Genomic DNA, 14,583 nt, shown 5'->3' on the forward strand with positions numbered 1-14,583 from the left:
TTTCAGAAAGATTGGACCCTCATCAATTTTTGTGGCCAAATTTCACAAGGCATTTATGCTCTCATTGATAGCTGGCCTGACCCTACCTTTCCCCCAGTGAAGAACTGATCAAATTTTTATACTTTCCTTTTTTTTTTTTTTTTATAAATGTGGAAAGATCATGGTTATCAATTTTCATTTGCATTTTAACAAATTTGTAGTGGGTTTGAATCTTTTTCTTAGTGATTATTACTTATGTAAACTGCACATTTGTTTCCTTGTGCTATTTTCTAGTTTATCTGTATCTCCTTGTATAATAAGGATAGTAGCCCATGTCATTTGGTGGCACATTCTCACTCCTCCCACACACTTGTTTATGCTTTTTCGGTTTTTGATAGTTTTTGACATTAGTTTACTTCTAAATATATAAATATATTGATGTGCTCGTTGCTAATGTTGTAGATTTGTATTTTTATCTTTATTTTTAATAGAATATCAATCACCATAAGCATTTATTCTTTGTATTACAAACAATCCAATTGTGCTTTTAGTTACTTTAAAATGTGTAATTAAATTACTATTGATTATATTCACCCTGTTTTGCTATCAAATACTAGATCTTATTCATCCTTTATCTTTTTGGTTAGAAAAATTAACCATCTTTACTCCCTACCTACTGCTCACCCCAGCCCTCCTCCCTCCTACCCTTCACAGGCTCTGGTAATCATCTTTCTACTCTCTATTTCCATGAGTTCAATTTTTTTAATTTTTAGCTCCCACAAATAAGTGAGAACATGAGAAGTTTGTCTTTCCATGCCTGGCTTATTTCACTTAACATAATGACCTCCAGTTTTATCTATCTTGTTGTAAATGAAAGGATCTCATTCTTTTTTATGGTTGAATAATACTCCACTGCTACCATTGACCTTCTTCACTGAACTGGAAAAAACCACTTTAAACTTCTTATAGAACTAAAAAAGAGCCTGCATAGCCAAGACAGTCCTAAGCAAAATAAATAAACAAACAAACAAACCTGGAAGCATCATGCCACCTGACTTCAAACTATACTACATGGCTACAGTAATCAAAACAGCATGGTACTAGTACCAAAACAGAGATATAAACCAATGGAACAGAACAGAGGCCTGGGAAGTAACGCCACATGTCTACAACCATTTGATCTTTGACAAACCTGACAAAAACAAACAATGGGGAAAGGATTCCCTGTATAATAAATGGTGTTGGGAAAAATGGCTAGCGATGTGCAGAAAGCTGAAACTGGACCCATTCCTCACAACTTATATAAAAATTAACTCCAGATGAATTAAAGATTTAAACATAAGACCTAACACCATAAAAACCCTAGAAGAAAACCTAGACAGTTCAGGGCATAGGGATAGGCAAGGATTCATGACTAAAACACCAAAGGCAATGGCAACAAAAGCCAAAATAGACACATGGGATATAATTAAACTTAAGACCTTCTGCACAGCAAAAGAAACTATCATTAATGTGAACTGTCAACTAACAGAATGGAAAAAAATTTTTGCAATCTACCCATCTGACAAAGGCTAATATCCAGAATCTACAAATAACTTAAACAAATTTTCAAGAAAAAAACAACCCCATCAAAAAGTGGGCAAAAGATATGAGCAGACACTTTTCAAAAGAAAACATTTATGCAGCCAACAAACATATGAAAAAAATGTTCATCACTGCTAGTCATTAGAGAAATGCAAATCAAAACAACACTGAAATACCATCTCACACCAATTAGAATGGCGATCATTAAAAAATCAGGAGACAGCAGATGCTAGACAAGATGTGGAGAAATAGGAACACTATTACACTGTTGGTGGGAGTGTAAATTAGTTCAACCACTGTGGAAGACAGTGTGGTGATTCCTCAAGGATCTAGAAATAGATAAACCATTTGACCCAGCAATCCCATTACTGGGTATCTATCCAAAGGATTATAAATCATTCTATCATAAAGACACATGCACACCTATGTTCATTGTGGCACTGTTTATAATAGCAAAGACTTGAAACCAACTCCAATGCCCATCAATGATATAGACTGGATAAAGAAAATGTGGCACATATACACCATGGAATACTATATAGCCATAAAAAAGGATGACTTCATGTCCTTTGCAGGGACATGGATGAAGCTGGAAACCATCATTCTCAGCAAACTGACACAAAAACATAAAACAAAACACCGCATGTTCTCAGTCATTAAGTGGGTGTTGAAAAATGAGAACACATGGACACAGGGAGGGGAATATCACACACCAGGGTCTGCTGGGGGTTGAGAGAGCTAGTGGAGGGATAGCAGGGGATGGAGGGATTGGGGAGGAATAACATTAGGAAAAATGCCTAATGCAGATGACAGGGTGATGTATGCAGCAAACCACCATGGCATGCGTATACCATGTAATAATCCTGCACCGTCTGCGCATGTATCCCAGAACTTAAAGTATAATAAAAAATAAAAATAAAGGTTTATTAAGATCTTTTGCCCATTTAAAAATCATATTGTTAGGTTTTTTTCCCTATAGAGTTGTTTGAGCTTCTTATATATACTATTGATATTAAACCCTTGTCAGATGGGTAGTTTGCAAATACTTTCTCCCATTCTGTGGGTTGTCTTTCACTTTGTTGATTGTTTCCTTTGCTGTCCTGAAGCTTTTTAACTTGCTGTGATCCCATTTGTCCACATTTGCTTTGGTTGCCTGTGTCTGTGGGTTATTACAAGAAATATTTTCCCAGTTCAATGTCCTGGAGAGTTTCCCCAATGTTTTCTTGTAGAAGCTTCATAGTTTGAAGCCTTAGATTTAAATCTTCAACCATTTTGATTTGATTTTTATATATGGCAAGAGATAGGAGTCTAGTTTCATTTATATGGCTATCCAGTTTTCCCAGCATCATTTACCAAAGATAATTTCTTTTCCCGGATCCTTGACATCATTGTTAAAAATGAGTTCAGTAGGCGTGTGGATTTTTTTCTGGGTTCTTTATTCTGTTGCATTGGTCAGTGTTGTCTGTTTTTATGCCAGTCTCATGCCATTTTGGTTACTATAGATCTGTATTATAGTTTGAAGTCAGGTAATGTGATTCATCCAGTTTTGTTCTTTTGCTCAGAATAGCTTTGGCTGTTCTGGGTCTTTTGTGATTTCATATAAATTTTGATTTTTTTTTCTGCTTTTCTGAAGAATATCATTGGTATTTTGATATAGATTGCACTGAATCTGTAGATTGCTTTGGTTAGTATGACAGTTTAACAATATTGATTCTTCCAATCCACAAACATGAAATATCTTTCCATGTTTTGGTGTCCTCCTCAATGTCTTTCATCAGTGTGTTATAGTTTTTATTGTAGAGTTCTTTTACTTCTTGGGTTAATTCCTAGGTATTTAATTTTATTTGTGGCTGCTATAAATGGGATTATTTTCTCAATGTCTTTTTTAGATTTTTCACTCTTGGCATATAGAAATGTTAGATTTCTGGACCTGCAACTTTATTGAATTTGGTTTTTGGTTCTAATAGATTTTTGGTGGTGTCTTTAGGGTTTTCCAAATATAAGATCATATATTGGCAAACAAGGATAATTTATAGTCATAAATATTTTAAACCATATATTTTACTGTTTAGCTTTTTTTCATTGTATTTATCATATTCAATTGATTTAAGATGTTTAATTTTGATTCTGTCACAGAGCCTCTTGCTAGCTTTCCTAGGGTGGGATCACAATCATATGAGCTAAGCATGCCTCTGTCATCATCCAAGTAAAACACTTAACAAGGCAAAACCACTGGCATAACATCAGAAACCTCCCTTCAGTTTGACATGAGTCCATTTATTAATATTTTTGACAAGGTCTTTTAATTCTCTGAAAATTCCTTAGCTTTATGCACTTCCCTGATTATAATAGCCTTAATTAAATATCCATTGCTGCATAAGAATTTATTGAACCAGAGACTGTGCCAAAATGACAGCACTCTCTAAGTAATGAGTTCCCTCAAATGCCAATCTAAAAATTCGTACACAGTTGCTAAGTATTGAAGGTAATTTATGCAAAATATTATGGCTTCCCTTTGAAAGAAATTATTTTATGATTATAAATATGAATATAATAGTATTCTATAAATATGTGTGAAATATAGAGAAATGTGTGGAAACTTGATTATCCCACTATGTAGAGAGTGACCAAAAACTAGTCATATTTTACTATATTTTCAGGCTTTTATACATGTGTTATATATATTTTTAAATAATTTTTATTTTTCCCTGATTATGATAGACATACTCTTTGTAGAAAATACTATAAAATATAAAGAAAAAATATTCTCATTTTGGTGTATAAAGTTTTACTCCTGCTTTTATTTGTTAACTTGACATTGTAGTATATACGTTCAAGTATTCAAGTGTTTTTGTACATTAAGAAAATTATTTTAGGCCGGGTGCAGTGGCTCAAGCCTGTAATCCCAGCACTTTGGGAGGCCAAGGCAGGTGGATCATGAGGTCAAGAGATCGAGACCATCCTGGTCAACATGGTGAAACCCCGTCTCTACTAAAAATACAAAAAATTAGCTGGGCATGATGGCACGTGCCTGTAATCCCAGCTACTCAGGAGGCTGAGGCAGGAGAATTGCCTGAACCCAGGAGGCGGAGGTTGTGGTGAGCCAAGATCGTGCCATTGCACTCCAGCCTGGGTAACAAGAGCGAAACTCCATCTCAAAAAAAAAGAAAAAAAAAAGAAAATTATTTTAATATTACATTATCATGTCCTATACTTAATAACCTATACTTAATAACTTCTCTTGCTAAATATTTAGATTCTTCCAAATTTTCATTATTTTAAACATATAAACTGGATATCTTTGAAACTACAGTGTTTTCTTAGTTTGTTTTTCAATTTGTATTATTTCCTTAGTGCAGACTCCTAGAAATGGATTGCTGGTATTGTATCTGTTGCCAAATTACTTTTCAGAAAGGTCATATTATTTTAAACTCCTACAAATGTTTTTTTTTTCTGTAGTGTATAAAATATTACCCTGCATTTTTTGGAATGTACATTTCTTGGTAAGTAGGGATATTTACCCATCTTTAGGCTTCTTTGCTGTGTTCTTAAAATATTTGACAACATTTAAAGAATTATAACTATTAGTTGTTTAATTTCATCAGAGTCTGAAGACTTCAATTGTTGAGTCCAATGCTTTTAAAACATGAATCACTTGAGGATCTTGTTAAACTGCAGATCCTAATTCAGGAGGTCTAGGGTGGGTCCTGGAATTCTGTTTCTAAAAACTTCCAGGCTATGGGCTTGAGTCATGGTCTCCAGATACAGAAAAGCATTCAGGTGCTCCACTAGTTTCTTATTAAATCTTGGACTCCACTTCCTTCCTGCCTAGGTTTATCTTATTTTTTAACAGTTTGAAAATTTTCTTCTTGATAGAGAAGACCTAAGGGGGAATAAAAGAAAATGTTGAGAAATGCCACTGATTGCTGTGTGTTAAAATTATACCACAAAGCCCAAAAAGTGGTCTCCTTCTTTCCTTTCCATGGTTTGAAATAGTTTTTAATCTTTAGTATTAGAGTAGAACTCAGCACATTTTAGGATTGAATCTTACTTAATTCTCATTTGTCCTTGTTTCGTTCTCATCCTGTCTTTGTCCCTCCTTTTGCCATTCATCAGTACACTTAAAAATTCTGGATGCATCAGCCACAGTGAGCAGTCACAATGACTCTTTCTTTGTGGAGGAGGGGAGTGGGGGACAGAGTCCCAGTTGCCCAGGCTGGAGTGTAGTGGCGCAACCTCAGCTCACTGCAGCCTCCGCCTCCTGGGTTCAAGTGATAATTCTCCTGCTTCAGCCTCCCGAGCAGCTGGGATTACAGGCATCCACCACCATGCCCGGCTAATTTTTGTATTTTTAGTAGAGACAGGGTTTCTCTGTGTTGGCCAGGCTGGCCTCAAACTCCTGACCTCAAGTGATCTGCCCACCTTGGCCTCCCAAAGTGCTGGGATTACAGACGTGAGCCATCATGCCCAATCCACAATGACTCTTTAAATGCCCTCCCATAATCTTCCTCAGTGTGATAATTACATCATCAGAATATAGTTTTGTAGACACCCTCACCCTTGCCCCATAAACCCGTGAGCCATCTACTCTTTTTCCCCTTTCACTATGTTCTCTCACCTTCTAGTGATGTTGAGCTTTTTGAAATCCACTTTACAAAGTCTGGCAAAATACATGATTTAATACCCAGACTCCCTTTCTTAACTATTATGACCCTTAAGAGAGCATAGTCACCTACTCCTAAGATCACTGTCACTTGCATAGCCTGAAACAGTTCTTCACTAATGAGATTGGTCAAAATTGAGATGAAACATTGAATGTGAAGGAGCTTGCTTTGCAAAATGTAAAGCACTTTATGCATTATATCCTGCTAAGGAGTGAGTCATTCCCCTTGTTCCTTCCTCAGTCTTGTAATTCTCAGCAAAGCAAGTAAAAATGCATCAGTCTGTTTTTATTAATACCAGACTCAGTCTTTCAGATGCTGAATATTTGAAATTCCTCCTGTGTTTCATCTTGCATGCACATCAGATCTGTGGTCTGGGTTGGGAAGGCATACATTTCTGCTGTAACAGCACTGCTACTTCTATGTCACTTTCTTCTAAATAGTGTTCTTTTATTCTTTAATTATAATTTTGTATTTCATATATTATATGTACCTGACATAAATAACTTCCAAATGTATTTTAATGGCTATGTTACAATACCTTCAGTGGATATTCTGTGTCATTTACTTAAACATTTCCCTAAAATAGGAAACCTGGCTTTTTCAAATTTTTTTAATAAACAGTGATTACATTATTATTCATATAGCTTTCTTGTATCTCAGATTTTATTAATATAGATTTCTATGTTTGGTTCTTGATAAATAAACTGCTATCATATTTTAAGGATTAAGATAAAACATGCCTCTGACCCAGAAATCATAACATATTCTCTAAGATAAATTTTATTACTGTAAAACTGTCAGATTAAATTATGTGTACATTTGAAAATGGAATGGGTGTTAGAGATTGCTCTCTAAACAATTCACAATCTGTTTTTCAAAAGAAATAATTAATAATGCCTTAAAATGTATGCAAGTTAGGGAGAAACTGTCATCAATGTTTGATGTTACAAGCTGAATATAATTTAATAGACACAAAAATAGCAGCTTGGTTTAATTTTTATATAACCGATTGCCAGCTAGGTTGTATATGTTTCAAATTTTGTTTCTAATTTTATTTCTTAATTTCTGAATTACCTCCTTTCTCTGATTACTTGTCTTGCTTATTAAATTCCAGAAAAAGAATACAAAAGACAGAATTAACAAATAAGCATAACTCTTCATGCATTTGTTTTAATTCCCTCTATTTCTAACCTGATGCTTGTATGTATTTACACTTACGAAAAAAGACGGGAATATTTTTTCACATGCAGTACTAAATGTCTACCCCTTTATCAGGTCTGTGTCGTTAGAGTCTTATAAAATTATCTTGCCACGTTTGTAGTATGAACACTACCCAACACGTCCATATTCCTTTGGACTTTCACTCTTTGTTGGTGTTTCTAGTTCACTTCATTATTCAGACAGCGTGGGTGTTTATAGACTGTGCTTATGGACTGTTTCTATAAACATTAGAAAATACTTGAAAGAACTGAGTAAAGAGCTGCAGAGACAATCTAAGGATATTGATGTGCAAGTTAAATTAAGTCAGATATCAGGATTTTCAAAAAGAAGCCTAAAAAATAGATAGATATACAAGAGTAGCGTTTGGATTTATGAGAAAGCCACAGCAATCAAACTGCTTTTAGAAACTAAGTCAATTTCTATTAAAGGGTCAAGAACACTGTTATGTGTTTGAATTATTCATTTCATGTAAAATATCTATATTATATCCAATTTATAAAGAGTTAGCATAGAGTTTTATATGAATTGCTTATGCAAGTCTAGCAACACTGAGATTTTATAAACATCAAGCGTCTCTTGAAATGTAAATGTCAAACTGATCACAAAATTCATTTTGCTTATTTCAAATACAATAGCAATAAAGTTTTAGTCATTAAGGGAATTTAAGTGCCAATCTAAACATGGTTTTTGAACCTCCACAGATAGCTTTGCATTCTAAGGAGCATAGATTTTAATATCTTTGCGGAGTGTTAAAGATTCCCCTCTCAGTCTCTGGGGAAATGGCAGCTCTCACATTGTTGTCTGAGAATGGTTGCTGGTGGGGTGACTAAGCAGACGAGAATAGCTGGTTAATATCTCAGATTGCAAATTCATAACATGTATTATCTGTATGGAATAGAAAAAATCATAGTGTTATAGGGGTTAGGTCTGCATAGACAAAGTTTTAGGTCACATCTAAAATTAAAGGGACTGGAAGGTGAAAAACACAGCAATATTCTCCTGAAAAAATACAAAATCCAAGCCATGTTTCTCAATAGGAGATGATTGTAACCCTCTTTCCAGAGAACATTTGGCAATATTCAGAGACATTTTTGATTGTTCTAACTTGGGAGGAGAAGGGGATGCTACTGGCATCTAGTAGGCACAGAACAGGGATGCTGCTGGCCATTCCACAATCACCAAAACAAAGGATTATCTGACTTAAAATGTCAATAGTGCTGTGATTGCAAAAATTGAATATGTATTTTTTTTAAACTGGGAATATGTACAACTTGTCTTGACTCTCTTGTTTTTATTGATTTGTCCTAGAGATAAAACCAATAGGGGAAATATGATTGCTGCTTAGCAAATCTGTTTACTTTTTTATTAATCCCTAAGATGTGGAACCCATATCCTAGAAAAATAGGTTCGATGTCTGACCCTGCCAATTCTTTAAGTGAATGATGCTTATCTTGTGTTGTGGCAGACAAGCTAATCAGGTAAAAATGAAATAACATCGAATAATAATAAAACATTACCATTGCCTCGATACCATACAGGACAAAGTGGGATTTGGCAATTAGGTAGTTAATGTGATTAATATGAATAACAAGCTAGCTGCTTCAGGGCTCCAGTGGAACATTTGTCTGGAATTATCTGGGTTGACTGTTCACTCTTATTATAAGAAGTGAAAGAGAGCCAGATCTCTCCATGCAGCACATTTACATGAACAGTACAGAGGACACAGTATATCAGGGTATAAGCCGGAGAGATAATCGACTAAGTGTGTTATCATTCTTAGCTAAGACTGTAACTTCGAATAAGAAATGTAAAAATGAAGAGAGAAACATGACAGAATACTCCATTTATCATTTTTGTATGCTTACAGAAGATAGTCTGCAAAATTTGCAGTTCATTTTCTCAAGTTCTTCTGCAGTTTCAGCACAGTTCTTTTTAAAATATGGAACAGGAGTGAAATATGTGAGGAGATCATAGGTGCCCTATCTTTCCGCCGCTGCACCTGACAACCTTTAATGCCTTGTTGACATGGTCAAGGATGGGCCTCTTTTCACTGTTGCTTTCATTTTTTCCTAAATGTTTATCAACATTAATTAGTAGTAATGTATTAGTTGTGGGTAGGAGAAATGGAGTGTCTTGTAAGGTTGGCAGATAATTATAAATAATTTTCATAAGATACATTAATTGCATGGATATTTTGTACTTTACATATTTTAGTATTTTCAGGAGTACCCCTAGATAATACCCATTAGTGGTAGAAAATCCATTACACAGAAAGTTATAACTATACTATACTTCATTAGAAAGTATGTTATACATATTAGTATTTTAAATATATTAGTTAATTAAAAATTAAATTTAAAAATTGGACATACTGTTTTTACCAAGTTATGATACAATATGGATTGTCCTCTCTTTTATTTGATAGGTGTTTTTCTTCTCTTTAGTAAGATTAATTCACCAATTCACATTTAGCCTGAGTTAAATGTATAACTCAACTATGCTATCTTACCAGGAAGACCAACAGTAGGCATTTCCTTGTTACCTGCATTAAATACAAATGCAGGTGAAATATAAATGCAAATGCAGGTGAAAGGAAATGTCTACCATTGCCAATGCTTCTGGTCAAGATAGCATAATTGAAATATATAGAAATAAAAAGGAAATATCCTTATTTTATTGTGTTAAATACAAATGCAGGTGAAAACAAATTGTCTATTGTTGCGCTTTGCAGTCAAGATAGCGTAATTGAGTTATACATTTAGCTTAGGCTTCAAACTGATAGCAATGATAGAAAAAAATAGAAAAATTGAAAGCCAAAAATATATGCCCAGGCTCAAAAAATAAGATAAACATCTTCATGAACCAAAACTACACAAAGTGAACATGTTAAATGGGGCTGAGGCCATTGGTATTCTGAGATCTTGTTCCAGAAGCAAGCCACTAAAGGGAGCCAGAGTTTCATATAAATATTTTTAAATGGATGATATTTATAAATATAAATCTATGTTAAATATATATATATATATAAATCTATGTATAAATCTAAATTATATAATTGAGATATATAAGTGAGGGATTGGAAACAAGTTTGCTGTGTGAAGCCATGGGCTCAGGTACCTCTTTCTGGCACCAGAAATACCTCTACCTGTACTATAAGAAATATTATTTTAATTTTATCTTTGTATTGATTAGAATGGGATTGTGAGTAATTTTTTTTTTTTTTTGAGATAAGGTCTTGCTCAGTCACCCAGGCTAGAATGTAGTGGTGCAATCATGGCTCACTGCAGCCTTAACCTCCTGGGTTCAAGTGATCCTCCAACCTCAGCCTCCCAAGTAGCTGAGACTACAGGTGTATGCCACCATGCCCAACTAATTTTTGTATTTTGTGTAGAGATAGGTTTCACCATGTTTCCCAGGCTGATCTCAAACACCTGAGCTCAAGCAATGCATCCACCTCAGCCTCCCAAAGTGCTGGGATTACAGGCATAAGCCACCATGCCAGGCCTACAAGAAATATTAAAGGAAATCCTTCAGGTAGAAAAAAAGTGATCCAGATGGAAGCTAATATCTACAAAATTAAGAGCACCATCAATAGTAAATATGAGAGTAAATGTCCTAGACTTTTTTTTAACTTTAAACATTACATTTTTACTTTAAAAATAATAATTGAACACTGAAAAAAATAACAAAAGTTAATTATTGCAGTTTAGTGCTCGCTTCGGCAGCACATATACTAAAATTGGAACGATACAGAGAAGATTAGCATGGCCCCTGCACAAGGATGACACGCAAATTCGTGAAGCGTTCCATATTTTTAAAGAGAATAAAGTACCTAGGAATACAACTAACAAGGAACGTAAAGGACCTCTTCAAGGAGAACTACAAGCCATTGCTCAACGAAATAAGAGAGGATACAAACAGATGGAGAAACATTCCATGTTCATGGTTAGGAAGAATCAACATCGTGAAAATGGCCATACTGCCCAAAGTAATTTACAGATTCAATGCTATTCCCATCAAGCTACCAAATGACCTTCTTCACAGAACTGGAAAAAAACACCTTAAACTTCATATGGAACCAAAAGAGAGCCCGCATAGCCAAGTCAATTCTAAGCAAAAAGAACAAAGCGGGAGGCATCACACTACCGGACTTCAAACTATACTACAAGGCTACAGTAATCAAAACAGCATGGTACTGGTACCAAAACAGAGATATAGACCAATGGAACAGAACAGAGGCCTCACAGGAAATACAACATACCCACAACCATCTGATCTTCGACAAACCTGACAAAAACAAGCAATGGGGAAAGGACTCCCTGTTTAATAAATGGTGTTGGGAAAACTGGCTAGCCATGTGCAGAAAGCAGAAACAGGACCCCTTCCTGACACCTTACACCAAAATTAACTCCAGATGGATTAAAGACTTAAACATCAGACCTAATACCATAAAAACCTTAGAAGAAAATCTAGGCAAAACCATTCAGGACATAGGTGTAGGCAAGGACTTCATGACCAAAACGCCAAAAGCAATGGCAACAAAAGCCAAAATAGACAAATGGGACCTAATCAAACTCCACAGCTTCTGCACGGCAAAAGAAACAGTCAGTAGAGTGAATTGGCAACCAACAGAATGGGAAAAAATTTTTGCAGTCTACCCATCTGACAAGGGGCTGATATCCAGAATTTACAAAGAACTAAAGCAGATCTACAAGAAAAAAACAAACAAGCCCATTCAAAAATGGGCAAAGGATATGAACAGATACTTTACAAAAGAAGACATACAGGAGGCCAACAAACATATGAAAAAATGCTCATCATCACTGGTCATCAGAGAAATGCAAATCAAAACCACATTGAGATACCATCTCACACCAGTTAGAATGGCGATCATTAAAAAATCGGGAAACAACAGATGCTGGAGAGGATGTGGAGAAATAGGAACACTTTTACACTGTTGGTGGGAATGTAAATTAATTCAACCATTGTGGAAGACAGTGTGGCGATTCCTCAAGGACTTAAAAATAGAAATCCCATTTGACCCAGCAATCCCATTACTGGGTATATATACAAAGGATTATAAATCATTCTACTACAAGGACACGTGCACACGAATGTTCATTGCAGCACTGTTTACAATAGCAAAGACCTGGAACCAACCCAAATGCCCAACGATGATAGACTGGATAGGGAAAATGTGGTACATATACACCATGGAATATTATGCAGCCATCAAAAACGATGAGTTCACGTCCTTTATAGGGACATGGATGAACCTGGAAACCATCATTCTCAGCAAACTGACACAAGAGCAGAAAATCAAACACCGTATATTCTCGCTCATAGGCGGGTGTTGAACAATGAGAACACATGGACACAGGGAGGGGAGCACTACACACTGGGGTCCGTTGGGGGGAAATGGGGGAGGGGCGGGGGTTGGGGAGGTGGGAAGAGATAGCATGGGGAGAAATGACAGATACAGGTGAGGGGACGGAAGGCAGCAAAGCACACTGCCATGTGTGTACCTATGCAACAATCTTGCATGTTCATCACATGTACCCCAAAACCTAAAATGCAATAAAAAAAAAAAAAAAAAAATTATTGCAGTTTATTCCGGCACTCAAGAGTGTGTTCTGCAAGATCACAGGCACATGGTAGGCATACAAAAAAATCTGCATTTCTGTGTACTAACAAAAGAAAATTTAAATTTTAAAAATACTCTTTGAATATCATTAAAAATGAAATAATTAGAAATAAATTTAATAAAGTATGTGTAAGACTTGTACAATAAAAATAATAACATTGATAACAAAAATTAGGTAAGACTGAACTGACATATATCATGTTCATGGATTAAATAACTCAATATAGCTAAAATGTCAATACTCTTCAAAGTGATCTGTATATTTAACACAATCTCAATCAAAATTTACAGCTTTTTTTGATAGACCCTAGAAAGCAATTTTAAAATTTTTACGACTAAGCAAAAAACATAGAATAAATGTTTATTTATTCTCCAAAACAATTTTTAAAATGAAGAGCAAAGTTGCAGGACTCACGCTATCTGATTTCAAGATTTGCCGTAAGCTGTGATAATTGAGACAATGTGGTATTGTTGGAAAGACAGATGAGTAGAATGGAAAACTGCAACCAGAGATAAACCACACATATATAGTAATTGATTTTGTACAAAAGTGTCAAGCTAATTCAATGGGGAAAAAATAGTTTTTCAGCAAATGGTGCCAAAGTCATTTGATATGTATGTATATGGAAATGAATTATAAATCATGTGCAAAAAATTGCTTCCAATGGATCACAGACCTAAGCAAATAAAGAAAAGTTACAAAAACTCTGGAGGAAAACATAGGGGAAAATCTTAACTACCTTGGATTAGACAACTAGTTTTAAAATAGGACACAAAAGTCACAAAACATAAAATATTAAAAGCGATCAATTAGGCCTCACTACAATTAAAAACTGCTGTTCTTTTAAAGCCAGCATTAAGAAAATAAAAATGCAATGCACAGACTGGGAGAAAATATTTCCAGTTCCTATTTCTGACAAAAGAGTGGGCAAGAAATCTGAGCAGACATTTTTCAAAAGAATTTAGGTCAATGGCCATAAACACAGGAAAAGATGTGCAACATCATGGTCATCAGACAAAAATGAAATAAAATCACAATGACATACCACTGTACAGTCTGAGATTAAATTTTGTCAAGGATGCAGAACTACTGGAACTCTATACAAGATGGAATTTACAATGACATAAACACTTTGGAAAACAGTTTAACAGTTTCTTAAAAAGTTAAACATATATTTACCATATTACCCAGCAATTGTATTCCTAGGTATTTGATACAAAAGGAAAGAAAGTATGTCTACAAAAAGCCAGGTACAGGTACGCAAATAGCAGTTTTATACATAATAGCCCCAAACTCTAAACAGTCCAAACAATTACCCTGTCTAATTCAACAGGATAATTGGAGAAATAAATTGTGTTATGTTCATATGATGATATACTACTAAGAAATGAAAAGAAATTACTGACGTATGCAACAGCATGAAGAGTCCCTAAAACATTATGCTGAGAGAAAGCCAGGCACCAAAATATACATATTGTATAATTCCATTT

General features: G+C 35.0%; 1 non-coding gene across 1 annotated transcript; it reads left to right on the forward strand.

Annotated features, from left to right (window-relative positions):
* The first annotated feature begins 11,157 nt into the window (after nucleotides 1-11,157).
* LOC120363374 (U6 spliceosomal RNA) lies at nucleotides 11,158-11,264 on the forward strand. Its single transcript, XR_005578932.2, has one exon. It is a non-coding gene; the product is annotated as a U6 spliceosomal RNA (small nuclear RNA).
* The last annotated feature ends 3,319 nt before the right edge of the window (nucleotides 11,265-14,583 follow it).

The sequence above is a fragment of the Saimiri boliviensis genome, chromosome 4 (assembly GCF_048565385.1).
Source record: "Saimiri boliviensis isolate mSaiBol1 chromosome 4, mSaiBol1.pri, whole genome shotgun sequence".
In the NCBI taxonomy this organism is placed as follows: domain Eukaryota; kingdom Metazoa; phylum Chordata; class Mammalia; order Primates; family Cebidae; genus Saimiri; species Saimiri boliviensis.